Source organism: Galeopterus variegatus, unplaced genomic scaffold, assembly GCF_000696425.1.
Source record: "Galeopterus variegatus unplaced genomic scaffold, G_variegatus-3.0.2 Scaffold347, whole genome shotgun sequence".
Lineage (NCBI taxonomy): Eukaryota > Metazoa > Chordata > Mammalia > Dermoptera > Cynocephalidae > Galeopterus > Galeopterus variegatus.
In genome coordinates, this window is record NW_007726458.1 from 117,083 (window position 1) to 137,494 (window position 20,412).

The window sequence follows — 20,412 nt, forward strand, 5'->3', positions numbered from 1 at the left end:
TGGGCAGAATTAGGTGACCACCTGCTGCAATAAGTGCTTTGCAGACAATGAGGGACTGTGGCCAGTGTGACAGGCACCATGGCCAGGCCAGCCTGCAGAGGGGACGTGGAGGCAGAGATCTGATTAATGAGGACAGTGGGAGTGCAGCTTGCCCAGGAGCAGACCTGAAGATCACTGACAAGTCACACTCAGCCACTGGGCCAGGACCGTCCCTTAGCCCAGGGCACCTCTGGTCTCCAAGAGAAGTTGCAGCATGGTTGGTCATCTTGTCTCCTCTTACAGCATCCCACAAAGACCTCCAGGGGATGAGTGCAACTCACAAGGGTTGGCTTTGGCTTCCTCTGAGTCCTGGGACAGGGGAGCGCTGGGATACCCTTCCAGGAACTGGCTCTGGAGCCTTCTGCCAAAGTCACAGGGACTTTGCTCAGACCGCGGGTAGAAATCAGCAGGGGCGGGCACCTCTTTGTTGGCAGGTGCCCTTGAAGTCTAGCCCCGTGAGGATTGAGTGGGGAGGTGCGTGTGTGCTGTTACAGGTTGAACTGTGCACCCCTAAAATTCATACGCTGAAGTCCTAATCCTCAATACCTCAGAAGGTGGCCTTATTTGGAAATAGTGTCACTGGTTAAGATGAGGTCATACAGGAGCACAGTGGGCCCTAATCCAATATGACTGGTGTCCTTACTAAAAGGGGAAATTTGGGCACCTGCACACATAGAGCGAGAATGCCATGTGAACCCAAAGGCGGAGATCGGGGTGATGCTTCCATGAGCCAAGGAACGCCTACGGCTGCCAGCAACCACCAGGAGCTGGAGGAGAGGCCTGGAGCAGGTCATCCTCACAGCCCCAGAAGGAACCAACCCTGCCCATGTATCAACCTTGACTTCTGGCTTCCAGAACTGTGGGACCATCTCTGGGGTTTAAGCCACCACGTCTGTGGTGCTTTTGTAAGGTAGCCCTGGGAGACTGACGTTGCACTGACCGGCACAGTGGCTGCAGGCCTGTGCACCTGGTGGTGTCAGCTCAAATAACCATGGGCAGCAAATATGCTAATTTCTTCTGAACAGACTGGAATCTTCCTGCTTCCTTTCCTCTAGCCACCTGCAAAGTCATTCTCCTTTGTGGTTTTAATGCATGACTGCATTCTACTGGAAGTCAAGTCTCCTTGCATGGCTCCTCACTCCAACAGCAGGTCGCCATGGGAATGCGCAGAGGCTGGGAACCAGAGAAGGAGAAACATTCTGCTCCCTGATGACAGCATACTCAGACAAGCTACTGTCACTGTGGGACCTGGCTCAAGTCTATGGCGGGAAGAAATTATAAGACGGAGGAACAGCGGGACCAGGAGGGCAGGTGCGGATCAGGAAAGAGCTGAACCAGGAGGCCGGAAATGGAAGCAGGGACCTGGGTGCCACAGCCCCCTGCCAGCTGGCTGGTGGTCTGCCCGGTGCTGCTATCCCTGTGGTCCTCCACAGCAGACTCCAGCTGGGGTCGGGAGGCCTCTTCTGAATGTGTCATCCGATCTTGCTTCTCTTGGAGCTCCTTCCAGGGCACAAGCACCTCTAGCCTCCAGGGCAGCAGGCACGAGCCTACGCGTCCTTACAGACACTCTGGGGACCAGTTGCTGCTCCCCAACCCTGTCCCCAAATTCGATCCAATAGGCACCCTATGGGGCACAGAAACCCCAGTCTGGGATTTGCTGCTATGGGAGCTAGGTCCTCATGGGGAGCATGGGGGTCAGCCAAGGAGAGCCCCCTGCACAGGCACCTGCCCACTCGCTCCTCTCCCACAGGTGGGCTGCACAGGCTCTACCCCACAGCCCCCAGGCCAGCCCCCCTCTTTGTGCTAAGGAGACCTAATAGCTCTCAGCCTGAGGGTGCCAAAAAGGCAGGGAACAGAAGTCAGCCTGGAGTCCTGCCCTTCTTGGGGGCAGCCATCAGGCAGGCGGCTGGGCAGGCCAGACTCCCATGAACCAGGGACGCTTCGCCTCCGAGGCTGTGCAGCGCTGAGCTCCATACCTGCGAACATCTCCAGGTGAGAATACTGCCCTACTGCCGACACCAGTCAGGCCATACCAGACTTGTGACCGCAGAAAATGTGAGATAATGACCAGCATTGTCTGAAACCACTAGGTGTATGACAGCTTCTTACACAGCATAGCTGACTGACACAATGGACAGACATTGCAACTGAGGAGCTGAGTAGAGGCAGACATGCTGGGAAAGAGCCAGAAGTAAATTCAAAGCACCCTCGCACAGAGTCTGGTTTGGAGGGTGTGTCCTGGCTTGGGGGACTCCAACATGCACAGATCCTTTCCCCAGAGCTCATGTGCATCTGTCCAGGCTGCCACACCAGAGCCCGGGGCCTGTGAGGAGCAGGAGCAATGTGGCCACCCCAGCACCTGCACTGACGTCCTCGGTCAGCCTGAGGCCCCAAGAGCCTGTCCAATTGGAGGGAAAGTGGCTCCAGGGCAGGGTCACCCACACGTCCCTTGCACAGTGACAGACACCCTCTCAGGGCACGATGGGTGGGCCTGGTCACACAGCCACCCTGAATGCTGGCCAATGGCTACCACAGGACCCTCAATGGGGAACTCACATCTGCAGGCAAACACCCCAGTGATGGTGGGGGCCACGGAACTCCAGAATGGCAGTCACTGATCCCAGGTAGCACGGGTGACATAACGGGTGGCATGAAACAGATGCAAGATGGGTTTCATGCTTGGGTCTGGCCCCCCAATGTGGCCTGTGTCTCCTGCCCAGGAGCGCCCCCTGCATGTCAGGGGGGAGGCCATAGCACTACAGGTGCTCTGGGGTATTTCCGCAGGCGCCACCGTCTGACCAGCACAGCAGCCGCGCAAGGCAGACAGCGGGCACTTCATGGCGGTTTGGAAGATCCAGGCCTGGGCCTTCCACTTCCCCTCATGGCCCCAGCAGCAGGTTGGCAGGCAGCCTGGGGACTGATTTCCAGGAGTGCTAGGGGTGGAGGGCATGCTTGATGCCCCTGATCAGGGCCTGGGGGTGGAGCAGACCCAGGCGGCCTGGAGCTCCACGTCTGACCACAGACCTGGACTGGGCACCAGGGGGCCACAATTCCGAGGCCACCCTCGCCACTCCTGCAGAGCTGCCTGGCTCCATGTGCCCAGGGGCGACCCAGGCAGACTTCTGAGGTCTCAAAGGAGCTCAGCATCCAGGCCCTGCCAGGCACAGACTGTCCTGACCCCATCCGGGGCTGTCTCAAGGAGCCAGAGCACCTACCAAGACCCTCACATGTCCAGGGTAGAGAACCTTCTCAAACAAAAGTCAGCACATGTCCCTCCGCTGCGCGAATGCCCCATTCCCCAACCCTGTCAACTGCCGCTCCTCCTCTCTCTCCTTGTCACTCCTCTCAGCTTGCTCCTTGCTGTCACAGATAAGCCAGGCATGCTGTGGCCACAGGGCCTTTGCATGGAAGTCACTGAGCCCAGAATGCTCCTTTCCTGGACAACCCCAATAGTCCCGGGTCCCTTGGAATCTATCACAACATCCTCCTATCAGAGAGGCCTTCCCTGTCCACTGGTCACAAACAGACCCTACCCCAATCCCCCTCCTGCCCCTACCCTGCACTGCTGCTCCTCGGCACTCAGCTCTCTGACAAAGCACACGTGGCTGGCCTGCTGCCTCCCTCCGGGAGAACGTAAGGCTGGCTAGGGCAGCAACTTCTGTCTGTTCCGTTCATTGCCGCCTCTCTTCACCAAAGACAGCCCCCCAACATGTATGTGCTTTACAAACAGCAGGAAGAGACCCAGGGGAAAGCTTTAGAGTGGGCTCTCTGCAGGAATAAACACCTCCTCCAGTGCTCTAGTGCCAAACAGGATTAGGGAACGAGATCGACCAGCCATGGAGCTGTCGCTGGGCCCTCTCCTCTCCTGCTGTGCCACGAAGATGCATCTGAACGCTTCTTCTAGGGATGAGGAGAGACTAGACAGGTGAGTAGCCCAGGACTGACGTCATAGTGGGCTGGATGGTGGCCCACCGAAATGTGATATGTCCACATCAAATCCACGGAATCTGTGACTGCAACATTTTGAGAAAAAGGTCCCTGCAGATGTTAATTAAGGATCTCAAGATGGGACCATCCTAGATTACCTGGGTGGGCCCTAAATCCAGTAAGTGACCTTATAAGAGACAGAAGAGGAGACACAGACACAGGTGGAGGTCAAAGTGATGTGGCCACAAGCCAAAGAAACACCAAGAGCCCCCAGAAGCTGGAAGAGGCAGGAAGGACCTCTCCCTAAAGCCTCCAGACGGACTGTCGCCCTGCCGGCAACGTGACCTCAGGCTTCTGGCCTCCAGAACTGTAAGAGAACAATTTTCTGTTGTTTTAAGCCTCTCGGTTTGTGGGTGCTTTGTTACAGCAGCCCCAGAATGCTAATCTAGGGGTGGAATCTGTAATCCAATCCTAAGACCATCTCTTACCCACTGGGTGACCCTGGGTGGGTTACTTGGCCCAGAACCTTGCTCTCTCACCCCAGAATGGGACAGGACATGTCAGGTCCTGTCTGTAAGGTGCTGGCTCAGCACGGATGCCCTGGGGGGCTCAGTACCTGGCACATGCAGTCACAGGAGAGGCAGGGCCATCCCTGGCAGTCAGTGGAAATATCTTATACTAATAAAGCATGCTTAAATGTTGAAGCATTCAAAGGAGGCGGTCACGCTAAACATATAATCATGGCTTAAATCGCTTAAGGGATTGTAAGTCTGTAATTGATGTGTAAACACGCAGGGAATGTGCTTAGTGCAGCAGAGCTGTGTGCTGTCTGCACTGTGCACTAGTGGTGCCACGGTGTGTAGGTGGTCGAGGCCAGCACTCCTGTGTAGAGGCGCCAGGGGCACAAGGTGGGAAAGGAAGGTCCCAGCCGCCCTCAGGAGCCTTAAGTCCCAGGCTCTGAGTGCCTTTTGTGACACGGCACTTCTGCTGCTTCAACAGTGGGGGCAGTGGGTGGGTGTGACAGGCACAGCAGGGACCCCACTGGCAGGGCTGCATGGGGGCTGCCTCTGCCCAGTTTCTCGGGGGCCTGGCCCCACGGTCCTGCCCTGACAGTGGGGGCTGCAGTGGGTGAAGCTTCTCCACAAATGCCCAGGCCCAGGGCAGATCCTCCCCCACCTCAGCATCCCGGGGGGCTGGGGTCCCTGACTGTGCTAGGGTGGCTGGAGCTGAGGGGACACCCTTCCCCACCACTGAAGCACCCACGTGTGCACATGTGTGTGAACGTATGCACGTGTGCGTGAGTGTGTGTATGCGAGGTGAGCACAGACACGTGCGTGGTTCTGTGAGTGTGCACTGGCGTGTCAGAGCACATCTGTGACAGTGTGAGAATGTGAATGTGTACACATGGGGGGTCTTCAAAAAGTTCATGGGAAGACTCATATCATCTTTTAATTCCATGTTATTATGAACGTTTTGAAGCACCCTCGTATGGGCCTGGGTGTGCACCTGTGTGAGCGAGGGCACACGTGTGTGCGTGCACGTGCCCACGAGCGTGAGCGCGCTCAGAAGCTCGATGACACCCGTCCCCGCCCCTGCTGGAGTGGGCGCTGCTGTCCCTCCCCAGCAGGGGGCGGCGCACAGACCCGCGCAGGCGTGGGGACCAGCGTCTCCTTTCCAGATTGTGGAGCAGACAGAGGGGCACAAGATGACCAGACTGAGCGTCACTGTCCCCAGCGCTCCCTCACATGTCCTGTCTGTTCCAAATAGGCCTTGACTGTCAGAGCGTCTGAGCAGAGGGCTCCAGCCTTGATAAAACCCCAGCCCAGCCTGGCCCTGACCCAGCGGCCACCAGACCTTAGCCCGCGGTGGCTTTCAAACCGTTTCTAGAACGCATCACACTAGAGCCTCTGATTTTTTAAAAACTTAATTTACTTGCCTATATTACCTGTGCATTCCTTTAAAATTGTATCCTGTCATGTTTTAATTTTAAATGAAATAATTTAAAGGTGAGATCCCAGGTGTGTTACATGTTAAAGACAGACCACCATTTGGCGACGCCTTGAACCCCACCCAATCTCGCTGGTTTTCAGAGCATTCTAGGCCAATCCATCCTCCCAGCCCGTCCCCTCCATCATCTAACGTGGCTTCCTAAGCGCTCGCCAATTTGGGGGTGTGCCACTAGAGCCCCCCACAGCCCCCTTACAGAGGTCCAGGGAAGGGCCCAGTCCAGCCTGCGACAAGGTTGTCACTGGTCAGTCACCATGGCCAGGGGAGGGTTGGGACAAGTGTCAGGCAGATGACAAGAGCAGCTTTTGCACATGAGATGACATGCCCGCAAGCGCCTGCAGCCACGGGAACTGCAGCGGTCTCTGTGGGTCACACACGTGTACACGCATTGGGGTTCCTGTTCACACCCACATTCGTTCTAGGACGGTGGTGCCGTGAAACGTCCCTGGGTTTTGGAGTCTGCCTGTCCTGGATTTGAGTCCTGCTCCACTGTTGACTGGCCCTCCGACCATGGGCAAATCACTGTATGTCTCGGGGCCCTTGTGTTTCTTCCTATACAGCGGGAAGGATCATGCCCCGGCGAGGACCGCAGATGGTGCGTGGACAGGACCAGAGCCAGCCCCCAGCCAGGCTGCGGAGCTGCAGTGCTGTGCCACCAGATGCCACAGGCCTGGAGCACTGCAGACACAGCGCGGTGAGCTGACAGCGGAAACAAAACAAGTCTCAGCGAGAGCCAGCAGCAGGGCTGGGCACAGCCGCCCTTGCACTCCCGCCCCTGCCGCCGCCTCCCGGGGCTCCTGTGCACACGCAGAGGGACGGCCCAGGGTGTCGGGGAGTCGCCGCAGGGCAGCAAGTACTCGCAGCTTGGTTCCAAGTACCGAATGCAAACAGACGCTGGGTTTAGATGCGTGAAACCCTGCAAATGAGCTCATTTCCCCATTCCCTCTAATTAAGCAGCATTATCGCTGACATCCTGGAGATGAGCCGAGCCCGGGAAGAGCGAGTGTCCTCGTGTCTTTCATTCTCTCCCCACCCGTGGCTTCCTGCCCCAGCCACCTCATCATGCAGGGGTCCTGCCTGCAGGGTCCCCCCATCTAGGGAGGCAGAAGCGATCCCACCACCGCCTATGCCAGAGAGAGATCGTCACCGTGCAGCAGGGAGAGCTTCCTGGGGGAGGTGGCACAGCCTGAGCAGAGGTGTGGCCCCACCTGTCCCAGAGGCCACACAAGCCCCAGGGCCTACAGCACCTCCCAGCTGCGGCCGCTGTGCCCTGGATCTCTGCTCCTGGTCCCCCCTTCTGGCCCCAGAGTCGGCTCCCAGGAAAACCGGCAGGTGAGACTACACTCCCTGCGCCCACCTTTAATGAGGTCAGGTAATGACCTGTGAAGGGGGAGAGGTCAGGCGAGCACCTGCTACAGGGGCCGGGGAGAGAGAAAGCTGGGTGCTGGGCCCCAGCAGACCAGCAACACCCACCCACGAGGGGCTCTGGGCTGGCAACTGGCAAGGATTTCCGAGGGGACCCAAGCATGTAGCCGCTGCTCCATGGGGAAGTTAGTGTGGACCGAAGGCCCTCAGACACCAGCACCTCTGCGTGTGGGCAGGCGACCTCTGTTTCTTGTCTGTAAAAAGGGAAAGCAAAAACGCCACACGGGGTCCTCAGGAGGACACTCCTGAGCACATGTGACGGGGGGAGGTGGCAGCACTCAGGTCCTGGCACTGCGTGGTCTGGGGCTGTAGCAAGAGCTGAACCACAGCCTCCCCCAGGGCTAACTATGAAGGGTATGGCGAAGAAGCTGAGGCCAATGGGCCAGACCTCGGGGCCACAGGCTCCTTCCACCTGCCACTGTCAGAGGTCAGCCCTCTGGGGGGCCAGGCAGGAGGTGGGCATCAAGCCAGGCCCAGCCCTGGAGGGTCCGAGGGTCTGCCCACACTGGTCTGCAGGCACATCACCTCCCAACAGGGTATCCACTGTGAAACGGCTGACCCTAGACTACCTGGGGCCTGTGCACCAGGCATCAGGACACCTGTCTCCCCCAGTCATCACTGTGATGGCCCAGAAGGGACCCAGTGAGCGTTAGTCCCCTGCCACACTGGGGGCAGCCAGGTGCCAGAAGCACCAGTGGGCCCTCTTCAGCCAGGGGATACTCAGCAGAACCCTGAGGGGCTAACAAAGTCCTCAGATGGGAGAGGACAGACAGCAGACAGAGAGTGGACAGGCCCAAGGGAGCCCACCGTCCCCACTGATGTCATCCTGTCCCAACGCCTGTAGACAGAAGCCTCAGTGAGCAGGATGCGCCTCGGCTCCATCAGAGCTGCCTCCCCCAGTCGCAGGCCAGCAGCTGTGCCCTGAAGGAACAATGGGTGACATCAGCTCAGGGAGGAAAGGCCACCCATGCTGTTGTCCCTGGAGCCCAGAGGGTGCAGACAGCGCTCTGGAAGGGCCCGGCAGCTCCCAGGTCTGTCTTATGGGATGGAGTCTCCCTGGCTGTAAAAGGGGTGTCAGAGGATGGGAGGCAATGGTGCCCGGTGACCAGCAGGTTGTGGGCCAAAGGTCACCTCCCGAGTTGCTGTGGCAATCCTACGGACCCGCAGCCAACCTGGCAGGTCCTGTCTGTCCACCAGGCCCTGAGCCCATCTGCCCTGTCCAGCTCTTTCCACTGGTGAGGCTACAACGCTGCTCACTGATGGCCCCCAGGAGATGTCTCCCGAAGCCAGAGGTCTGGGGGGTGCAGCAGAGACAGGTGGGAACACTTGTCCCTGGGGCCCAAAGCAGCTGCTGACTCCCACGGCTTGCTGAGTCTCTTAAGAAGTCAGCTCCCTGGGCTGGCCTCACCCCCCATGCTGCAGGCTGGGGGGCAAGCCGGGCATGGCTTTGGGGCACTCATCTAGCCCCTCGCTGCCCCTCTTGAGGCCAGGCACACACCCCTCCCCTCAGCCAAGGAGTCTGGTTCTAACGGGCCCAGGCCTGGCACATGACCCAGCTCTTAAAAAGCTCCCATTATTATAGATCAGAACTTAATCTTTACATTATTACTTCTTAATTACAGATGCCATACATGTGCACTCTAAAAAATTAGGAAATGTAGATAAGCAAAACGTGTACACATACACAAACATACTCACAAATAAACACACACACATACATGCACACATGTATATACACACACATGCACACACATGCATACATATATACACATACACACAAGTATACACACACAAACACACATACACATACATGCACACATGTATATACACACATGCACGCACACACATGCATATACACACATACGTGTACACATGTATACACACATGCATGCACACACATGCATACATATACACATACACACAAGTATACACACACAAACACACGTACATGCACACATGTATATACACACATGCATGCACACGCATGCATACACATATACACATACACACAAGTATACACACATACATGCACACATGTATATACACACATGCGTGCACACGCATGCACACATATACACACAAGTATACACACACGTACATGCACACATGTATATACACACATGCATGCACACGCATGCATACATATATACACATACACACAAGTATACACACACAAACACACATACACATCTATCGCTGCCACGCGAGCAGAGGAACTTCTGTCACCTCTCTTGTGTCACACCTTCCAGACTTCTTCTGAGTATTTGCTGCTTTTAAAAGCTCTGAACAGGAGCCACTATGGCTGGTGAATCTTGGAGCAGCGGGTGAACCTGCTGGTGGCCCATGTCCTGCTCTCCCTGCTGCACCAGCGTCAGCAATTTAAACCCATTCTCTCTTGTTTTGCCACAGTGACAACGGCAGGAGGCACTCTGCTTTGGAGAAATGGCTATTCAGGCTGGAATTTCCTGGGTCCCATGGGGCAGATGAAAATGATGCCTGGGGACGCTGCCAGGGCCACCCAGCTCTCACCTCGTGCCCTCAGCTCAGCTCAGAAGGAAACTCCCTCCCCTTCCTACCTTACCAAGCAGGCTCCACTGCAGCTCGAAGCCCCTGGCATCCACCCCATAGCTGTGGAGTACCCTGATGCCCGAAGGCACAGGGAGTTTGGCTAGAATTGACCTTGGTTCACATCGACACTCCCCACGGAGTGCCTGGGCTGATAAGTGTCCAGGGGGCTGTGGCCCTGCTCCAGGGACTGTGGGGAGAGGGGAACAGATGGCTGCACCTTGAGGTACAGCACAGCAGGCCTGGACTCTGCCCAGTCCCCTTCTCCTGGGGCTGACCCCAAGCAAGGCAGCACCCCCCGCAGATGTCCACATGCCCCATACACCCAGGTGAGGATGGGGACCCTGCCTGAGGGGGCCAAATTCATCTGTGCTGGGAAAGCAGGGGCTGGGCCACTACCAGCACATCTTTGGGGCTGCACTGGGCTGACAGGCAGCAGGTCAGGGCAGGGCCCAGCATAGGCTAAGCTGCAGGGGCAGAAGCTGGTGGGAGAGAATCAGGACATGAGAGGCTGAACATGAGTCTCGATGTTCCCTTGGACGTCCTCTGAGACCTGATTCCTCCAGCCCTTGGCCCCACCTCACTTTCACTGGGCCACGGGCCAGTGCATTTGCCCCAGCAAGCTGGATGACAATGGAAACACTGGCAGAGCCTCCCATGAGCTCGTCTAAGGCACCACATGGGACTGTACTATGGTGGCTAGGTGCAGAAGGGACAGGTAGGGACATCACAGCATAGAGGGGATAATGGCTTAAGGAGCAGATAAGGACCAGAGGCGGAAGAGCCAGAGAAGGTCTAGAAGCAGGGCCTCTGTCTGATGGAACATGATGGCAGGGAGGAGGAAAGCCAGCCTGGGGGAGGATTGGCTGGGCTGGGTCAGGTCACCAAGGTTGATGCCAAGAGGCAGGGAGAACAGGGAGCCCTGGAGGGTCCTGAGCAGAGGACTGTGTGGTGTCATCAGCACTTGTCGGGGGTCAGGAGGATGGCAGGGACGAAGGATCCTGCAGCATTGAGGCAAACAAACTCCCCCACTGATGAAACAAGACATGGGTAACTGAATAGAAACACATCTACAAAGAAATGGAATTTGTAGTTAAAAATCTTCCCACAAAGAAAACTCCGGGCCCAGATGGCTTCACCAATGAAGTCTATCTAATACTTAATACAGAAATAATGCCAATTCTACACAAACTCGTCTAGAAAATTAAAGAGGTGGGAATGTTCCCCAACTCATTTTAGGATCCCAGCATTACTCTGACAACCAAGCTAGAAATGGGTATTAGAAGAAAAGAAAACCACTGCCCAACACTCCTCACAAACATAGATGCAAAATTCCTAGCAAAATTTTAACAAGTCAAAGCCAACAATGTATTAAAAGGATAACACCTCATGCCAAGTATGGAACACCCCAGGAATGCAAGGTTGGCTTAACATCTGAACATCAATCGATATGATTTATCACATTAACAGACTAAAACAGAAAAGCTATATGACCATCCCAAAGGACGAAGAAAAAGCATTTGAGAAAATCCATTTATTCTTGATTAAAGTTTTCAGCAAACTAGGAACAGGAGCAAACCTCCTTTTTATTTTGGAAGATATAGGGCATTTATGAAAATCCTCCAGCTCATGTCACAATGGTAGATACTGAATGCTCTGGAACATGGCAAAATTATCCTATGTCATCACTTCTATTCAACACTGTACTGGAGGTTCTGGCTCATTAAAAAAATGCAAGAAAAAGAAATAAAGGACATCCAATTGAAGAGAAGGAGTAAAACTGTCTTTATTCTTGGATGACAAGATCATCGAGGCAGAAAATCTAATAAAATCTTCAAAAAACAAAGCAAAAAAACTACCAAAACTAATAAAGTGAGTTTAGCAAGGTTGTAGGATAAAAGATCAATGTACAAAAATCAATTTTTTTCTATATATTAGCAGTGAACAATTGGAAATTGAAATTACAAAAAAAAAATACCTCTTAAAATAGCATGAAAAAGTATAAAGTACTTAACAGATAAACCAGACAAAAGATGTACAAAGATGTACAATAAAACCAAGAAACAATGAGAAAAATTAAATACCTAAATAAATGGAGAGATATACTGTGCTCATGAATCAGAAGACTCAATATTATTAAGATGTTAATTCTTCCCTAATTCATATATAGATTCCACATAATCCCAATCAAAATGACAGCAGGCTTTTTTTTTTTTCTGAAAAAATTGACAATCTGGTTCTAAAATTCATACGGAAACACAAAGGATGCAGAATGAACAAAACAACTTTGAAAAAGAAGAAAAAAGTTGGAGACTTACACTACCTGACTCTAAGGCTTGTTATGAGACTATGTTCAAGAGAGTGGGGTAGAGGTATCAGTACAGGCAAATAGATCAGTAGAAAGACTAGAGAGTCCAGCAATAAACCCACACAAATTTGGCCAACTGACTTTTGACAAAGTACAAAGGCAATTCAGTGGAGAAAGGATAGTCTTTTCCAACAAATAATTCTGGAATAATAGGCTTTCCTTATGCAAAACAAATCAGAACTTTGATCCATGCCTCACAGCATATACAAAACTTAATTCTAAATGGAATCAGACATAAATGTAAAACCTAAAAGCATAAGATATCCAGAGAAAACACAGGAAAAACTTTTGTGATTTGGGATTATAAAAATAATTCTTAGATATGATGCCAAAATCACAATCCATAAAATAAAAAAATTGATAAATTGGACTTCATGAAAATCAAGAACTTCTGCTCTTCAGACGATACTGTCAGAATGAAAAGACATGCCACCAATTAGGAAGAAATATTTTCAAGTCACATATCCAATAATGGACTTATATCCAGAATATTTAAAGAATTCTCAAAATTCAATACAGAAACAAACAACCCAATTGAAAGAAACAGCAAAAGATCTGAACAGACACTTTACCAAAAAACATATACTGATGGCAAATAGCACAGGAAAAGATGCTCAACATCATTATTTCTTAGGGAAATGCAAATTAAAACCACAATGAGATAGCACTTCACACCTATCAGAATGGCTAAAGTTAAAAAGGCCGACCATACTAAGTGTTGACAAGGAGATGGAGGAACTGGAACTCTCATGTAATGCCACTTATTGTATGCAATTATATTTCCATAAAGCTGTTTAAAACTATTTTTAAGATACCAGGCAGCCACGTCACCACCATGTGTACATGCTACCACCTAGGATGCTGCTTCTCCTCTCAGAAAAATATCTCCTGGCCACTCTGCCAGACAAACCTCTCTGAGATTCCCTACCCTGCCTCACATCCTCGGCTCTCCTCTCGTTCCCCTGCTCCCTCCCAGGCCCTGGGCTGCACAGATCCTCTACCTGGCACCTTTCCTGCAACCCATTCCCTTCATTCCAGTCTCAGCAAATGCCACCTCCTAGGGGAAGCCTTCCCTGATTGCTTTCACTAATGGAGCTGCCCATTGGCACTCTCTGTGTTATGAAACAATCCTAATTTCTTCCCGGCACTGGCTGGAGGACCGGACGGGGAGTGTGAGGGCAAGAGGATGGCGAGGAACTCTTTCAGTGTAGCTCGAGCCACCGGTGAGGACAATGGCAGTAGCGGGGAAGGAGCAGGGATGGGATGGTGCAGGACAGCGTTAGAGGTCTGGGGTGCAGTGAGGAGGCCAGGCTGGAGAAGCCCAAGTCATGGGGACGAGGGTGCCTGTGGGGCTGGGAGCTGGCTGGGATCATGGTGGGGGCAGATGAGGCTGGGGGGGCTGTTGTGGGTGACCCTTGGCCAGGCCTCTCTCCCCCCAGAGCACAGCCAGGCCCGTGCATCCTCTCCAGCTCTGCACAGGCTGTGAATGAGCAGGAGGCCCAACAGCAACAGGGACAGCACCCCTGTGGGTCCCCCCTTGCCTGAGCGCCTACTGAATTCAGCACTCCACGCAAGGGCCTAGGGGTTGTCACTGTCCCTTGTGGGGTTCCAGTGACTCAGGGGTCACTGCTCGCTGAGGTTGTACAGTTGGTGCCGGTGAGGGGCTCTGGGGAGAACAGCCCTGCTCTCTCTCTGGCTCTGGTCTTGTCCCCATATCACCCTGTGTCAGCCCACAAAGCCCCATCACTTATGAACGACTGACTGGGTGACAGTCATTATGCCTAATCTGTTTTTCAAGAGTCTAATTAATTCCAGTCCTCCTCTATTTTTAAACCACTCAATCATTCTTGTTTTTCCTTCCAGGGCATGAAGTGGGTGGGAGGCTTTAGCATCCCTGACAGGGCCTGGGGGACACATGCTATGGGACCGGTGGTTGCAAAGGCCAGGCTGGCACCCTGAGCTGGGCCTGGTTGGCTCTGGTGGAAACAGCAGCGGTGTGTGCATCCCAGTGAGAAAGGGAGAGGCCCGAGGGGCAGGACCAGCTTCCGAGGTCACACGGTCAGCTGCCCAAGTCCCAGACTAAGTCACCCTGTGACCTCCATTGCGGAAGGGTCCTCTGCGAAGCCCGGCAGCACTGGCAGCCCACCTGGAGGCCCCCATGTCCTCTGAGCCCAGGAGAACCCAGTGACGGGGGCCAGGCTGGGAGACAGCTGCTGTATGTCGTGGGTCACTGAGCGGTGAGCCCGCCTCGGCGGCACACTGTGCCAACCACTCCCGCGCCTTGACTCACTCCCTCTTACCTCTGAAGATCCAGCTCAGGACTGACACACTGGGGCCTCCTCCACAAGCCCGATGGCCAGCACCAGAAGCTGCGGCTGTCAGTCCCACTGTGGCAGAGGGAGCACCTCCTTCCAGGCCACCGAGGCCAGAGGACAGCAGTGGCGCTTGGACGAGGCCCCCCCAGGGCAGGGCTGAGCCAGGGCAGGGAGTGGCCAGTCCCGATGCCACTGCCACGCGGGGAGGCCGCTGCAGGAACAAAGCGGGTCGGAAGTGCCAGCCGGCCCTGGCGGCTCATGCTCAGCTGTTCCTTCCCGGGTGTGCCAGCCACGTCCTGCCCTCCCCTGGGCTGGGCTGAGGCTGCATCTGCTCCCCGCACCCCCGCACGGCTTGGAGGGACCCAGACTGATCCCCAGCAGTCGCCTCCCTATCGGGAAGAGGGTGGACAGGACCGGGGCACCCCAGGGCCACGGCACAGAGGAGGGCGAGGTGCCCACTGGAGAGGAGCCAGGCGGGAGGAGCAAGCTGAGGTACGGGCCAGCCACTGGTCAGCACAGGGACAGAGGACCACAGGAAGGCCTGCCATCACCCCATCCAGCCGACACACTGCCACAGGGGCTGAGTACGGGGGGAAGGGGTGCAGGAAACAGTGAAATCAGTGACCACGAGGAGCGGCCACAGCCGAGTGATGTGAGGACCAAGGTGCCAGTGATGGCAAGGCGCGAAGACACCGAGGGCCACGGCGACTCTCCCCCTGCAGAGCCCCGCTTCCCTTAAAGACGCCGCGTGAGCTGGGACTCTTGTCAGCCCACTTTGCAGACAACAAGACTGAGGTTTAGGCCACTCGCCAGCCCATGGGTGCCATCTTTTCTCCCTGCCGCTGCCCCCATGTTTGCAGAAGGAGCACACACCTCTGATCACTCTGTCCCAAGAGGCGAGGAGGTGCCACGTCCCAGAGATTCCCCCAGAAGACATGCCCCTGGCGCCAACTGTCTGCCACTGCCAAGCCCCGGAAGGAAGGAGCACCGAGTGTCAGCACCTCAGCAGCCCAGGGAAGAGCCTCGGCCTCCCTCCCGCGCCCAGCTCGGCCCTGCGAGACTCCTGTCACTCCACCCAAGGGTGTACGGCCAGGGAGGCCCACGGAATGTGCAACAGGGAGCGGGGGTCGCCAGCCAGACCCAAACGTAGCCACAGCGACGAATAATGCTGAGGAGGCCCGGCCTTCCGAGTGGGACAAACGGCGACAGTTCTGAGACCTCCCTGAGGCTGAGATGCTCTGAAGGCAGGACAGCCATACGCGCTAAACAAAAAAAAGGAATAAAAGCTGCTCATAAGATTTGAGGTGATTTTGTTTCCTTCTTTTATTCTTTTTTTACATTCTCCAAAGTTTCTACAATGAACAGAAACCGCATTTATAATTAGCAAAAAGAGGGAATTGGTGTTCCCTTTTACAGAAGGCAGCGGCTGGCAACACTTCAGCACGTCCCCAGAAGGGACACAGGCCGGGCGCCAGCGGCTTCCGTCCTTAGTAACTTACTGACCCGGCTTCAAGAGTGCGGAAGGTCCTGGCCCACTGAGGTGACTTCGGACAGGAAAACAAGCTTTTTTAAAAATGTCAACTTTTCCAAAAAAGGTTCATCTGTGACCGCTGAAAGGGGAAGAAAGAAGCCAGTAAAAGGAAGACAGCTGAAGGACACAGGTTCCAGAACATTCCCATCGATGGGGCTGATTCATCTGTGTCTGCCATGGGCAACGTCCAGCCACTCTGGGTGATGGCACCGGTGGGATCGGGTGGGGCCTGGGGAAATGCCCCAGAGAGCGGCTTCTCCTGGCTGGGTCCAGCCCCTGCCGATCCGCTCGTTCCACCAGCCCCTGCCGATCTGCTTCCCAGCCTGCGCTCGTCCCCCTGGCAGGTGCCCCGGCCCCGCCCTCCACCTGGAGGCCATCTGCTACCTGACCAGAAGCACACGCTGCAGGTGTCTTGGGGCATCTGGCCTCACAGCAGGTCCATCACCTCAGCTCCGTGCGCTTCCTTCATCAGGAGCACGCAGAGGTCTGACTGCCACCTGGGACCAGAAGCCCGTGAGCACAGGGCCACGCCACATGTCACAGGGGCTGCAGAGCCACCTGCTGGACGAGAGGTCCCACAGTCAAATCGGGACGACAGCACCAAGTCCAGGGTACCGTGAGACAGCAGATCGGGCTCATGCTGCTGGCAGGAGCTAGAGGCGACCAACCCTTCCAGGCACTTTGAGGTAAGGCAATGTCAACCTCTTGGTCTCAGTCTCTCCATCTGCAAAATGGGAGGAAAAACCACACCCACACCTGTGCATGAGACCGGCTGCTTCACTGTGAAGCCTCGCATGAACGTGACTTAACACCAACCAGACTTCCTGACATCTCGCCGTGTGCATTTTAGCGATCTTTCTGCCTGTGTGAAGCTGTCTTTTGTGTCTGTCTGTCTTAACAATACCTGCTGCCTTGCCACCTCTATATTGGTGTGTGGCTACACTCTGTGACGACAGGCCCCGTCTGTCTTGTTTCTCGGTGGGTCTCCGGCACCTGGCTCAGGAACTCAGAAATGTGCTTGTGACACAAATTAATGAGTGAGTGAGTGAAAGAATGACGCTCCCAGTGTACGTGCTGCCCATGGATGGGACAGGCGCCAGCTGCTGTCGTCTGCTGACATGACCCCCCAGCTCCCTCTGAGCACAGTGCTGGCTCCTGGCACCGCTGTCCAAGGTCCTGGACCAAATGCATGGTGGTCCCAATTGCCTGGCCACCTGCCATGTGCTTTCATCCCCGGATCCTCTGCACCTTCCAACAATGCTTCCTTGGGAGATGAGACTGCCCCTTGAGGCCACCTTGCAGGCTCCCTTTCCTTTCTTACTTTTCTCGGCTGAGCTTCAGTGTAGGTGCTGAGCTGATGAGGCCTGCAAAGCTGAGGTGTGATGTGAAGAGCTGTGTGCTCACGGGAGAAGGTTCCACATGGGGGGCGTCCACTGGCTGTCACCTGCCCAAACAGCACAAAAAAGGGCAGGTCAAAAACTGAAAATTCCCCCATCCTGTGAGAAAATGTGTGACAGTTTCAGATCAACCTTGCAGAAAAATGACTCACTTACGGGTGGACTGAATGTGAGGCCCTGAGGAAGAAAGCCATCCAGCAGCCTTTTAGAAAAGAATTCATCCCATTTGATGTGGCCACGACGCTGGGACTGCATCTCAAAAACAGACTTATCACAAATAGGTGAGGACGCTTACTTGGGGCTGCTCACTGTAGCACCGTCTGTAATAATAAAAGTCCAAAAACAACCCCAAAGCCAAAGCCAGCAGCAGGGCCTGACTGAGCACACGCTGGTCCAGCCACACGGGGGTGGGGGAAGGTCCTACGCAGCTGGAAAGTGGGGACATCTCTAGAAAGTACCATGGAGCAGGAACGCAAGGCAGAGGAGGGGCAGCGGGAGCCTTTACCAAATACGGGGGGACAACACGCGTGAGCATCTGTATATTCTGCCTAGGTATCTTCACCTACAGTTTTAAAACTTGAAAAATTGAGCTGGCTGGTTGGCTCCCTTGGTTAGAGTGTGGTGTTGTAACATCAAGGTCAAGGGTTCGGATCCCACTGGCCAGCAGCAAAACAAAATTAAAAACTGTTCTCTTCAGGGGCAGGGGAGAGTAAGGCTCCTTTGGACAGACTTCTCTGGGTACATCTTAGTCTGTGGATTTGACTGGGAACTGTGCAAATATTCCACATGATTATAAAACTGCGTGAAATGTAAACAGCATCGCTGTACATCTGAGGCTGAATGAAACAAACTAACTTGCTGAGAGTAAAACTGGTGGCATAACCTCAAGGAGAGGGACAATTTCAAGTGACTTTAAAGCAATCAGTTGACTGTATATTCTAGCGGGATGTGCTCTAAGGACAAAACTGTTAAAAAATCTCAGGCCGCATCAAGGGTTGGCAAGGATGAGGTGAGACTGGACCCCTCGCGCACAGCTGGGGGGATGTAAATGCAGCCACCGTGGAAAACAGTCTGGCAGTTCCTCAAAAAGTTAAGCACAGAGTCACCACGTGACCCACGTGACCCACCAGTTCCACTTCCAGACAGATACACAAAAGAGCTGAAAACGTGTCCACACGAAAACCTGCCCGCAAACTGTCACAGCGTGTTATTCTCAACAGCCAAACAGGAGAAGCCCCTCACACCCACCGACCGGTGAGCGGGCAGACAGAAGGTGGCCCAGCCACACTTATCACTATTATTATTATTATGTTATTCAACCATTGAAAGAAATGGAGTTCTGACTTGTGCTTTCACGTGGATGAGGCCTGGAAACATGGTGCTCAGCAGGAGCTGGACAGAAAAGGTCACATAATGTGTGACTCCGTCCAGAAGGAAGGTCCAGAAGCAGCGAGTCCAGAAGCGGCGAATCCGTGAGGCAGAGCGGGGACTAGAGGTCACCAGGGGCTGGGGGGAGGGAGGGCAGAGCCCCCCAGCCCCACACAGCCCGTGGCCGAGCCTCGGCTGCCCAGCCTGGGCACAGAGGCCTCGAGCTCTGCACGGAAAGCATGAAGGCCGAGCAGCCCTGACAGCCCCGGGCATCTTCCCGGCTCCTGCTCACACTGCCCAGGAGGACCGTGGCCATGTGCTGCCCCAGGGAGGACAAGGCACAGGAAGAAGGAGGCATCTTCCCTGCACCCAGACACCCATCCCCCTGGCGTGAGGACACCCCCTCCTAGGCCTGCCCAGGCCATTGTTCAAAGGAGGCTCTCACTCCCTGCACCTGTCCCCTCCCTGTCCCCCTCCTGCTGCCCACCCCTCTGTGCCCACCTCCCACGGCTCCTGGGGGGTTTCTCCAGCCTCCAGGTGAGCCCCTCCCTTCCTTGCTTTGTTAAAGAGGCCTGTGGGCACGGCCCCAGCCAGGGTGGGAGCCCCGCAGGGCAGGGTCCTGGCAAAAGGCCCATCATCTGACAGTTCAATGGCCAAGCAAGAACCACAGAGGCTGGGCCAGCACCCCCATGTCCCTCCCATCTTCAGTGTTAAGGACGAAGCGGGCCCATGATGGGCACTGGGCCAGTGCTTCTTGAATCTGCTTTGTTTGGGATAAATCCAGAGCAGTAGGGAGCACAGAAGAGAGAGGGGCCTCGGTCTGAGGAAACGTGCGTGTCCTGCAGCCCCACCCTGCTGCCTTCCCAGCCTCGAGCCTCTCAGGGAGAAGAGAGGGCAGCACAGCCCCCCACTTCCCCGACGGCAGGCCAAGGAGGAGAGTCCCGGGAGGGGCCGAGGCCCTGGGAACACTGCCTGAGAGTTTGCCCGAGGCTGCTCTCGGGTCCCACCGTGGCTCCTGGGACTCAAGCTCACTGCTGAGAGTCGTGCCCCTCGGTTCAGCCCGTGTGAGCTGAGCAGCCACGGTGGCAGCAAAGCAAAGTGGACGGCACACTCAGACGAGGCCCAGGGCGAGCAGAGGTGGTAGTGCCATGCCCGCTGCCACTGCCCAGCCCTCCCTACGCGGATGGGCCACAACAGCAAAGGGGCTGGACTGAGGGCTTCACTGTGCCATGTCCCCGGAAAGGTGACGTCAGAAACAGGAGGTGGGGGCCCACAGGGGACAATTCTTATCCTGCAGGGCGGGCGCCTCCCCTGCCGCCCACCCCTCCTTCCTGCTCACACAGACCACTGGCCTGGGCCTGCGCCCACACCTGCCGGTGGCCAGAAGCCCCCCTGAACACATTTCCATCCTCTGAGAATCAGCCAACACGACGTGCCCCGGATGCAAAGAGGACTCCCGGGTGCCCAGAC

The 20,412-nt window shown here is 55.1% G+C and overlaps 1 protein-coding gene across 2 annotated transcripts in view; it reads right to left on the reverse strand.

The window, feature by feature from the left end:
* The window catches only part of ZFYVE28 (zinc finger, FYVE domain containing 28), a 60,808-nt gene that overhangs the window by 12,104 nt on the left and 28,292 nt on the right, over nucleotides 1–20,412 (reverse strand). The gene's annotated exons all lie outside the window — the stretch shown is intronic.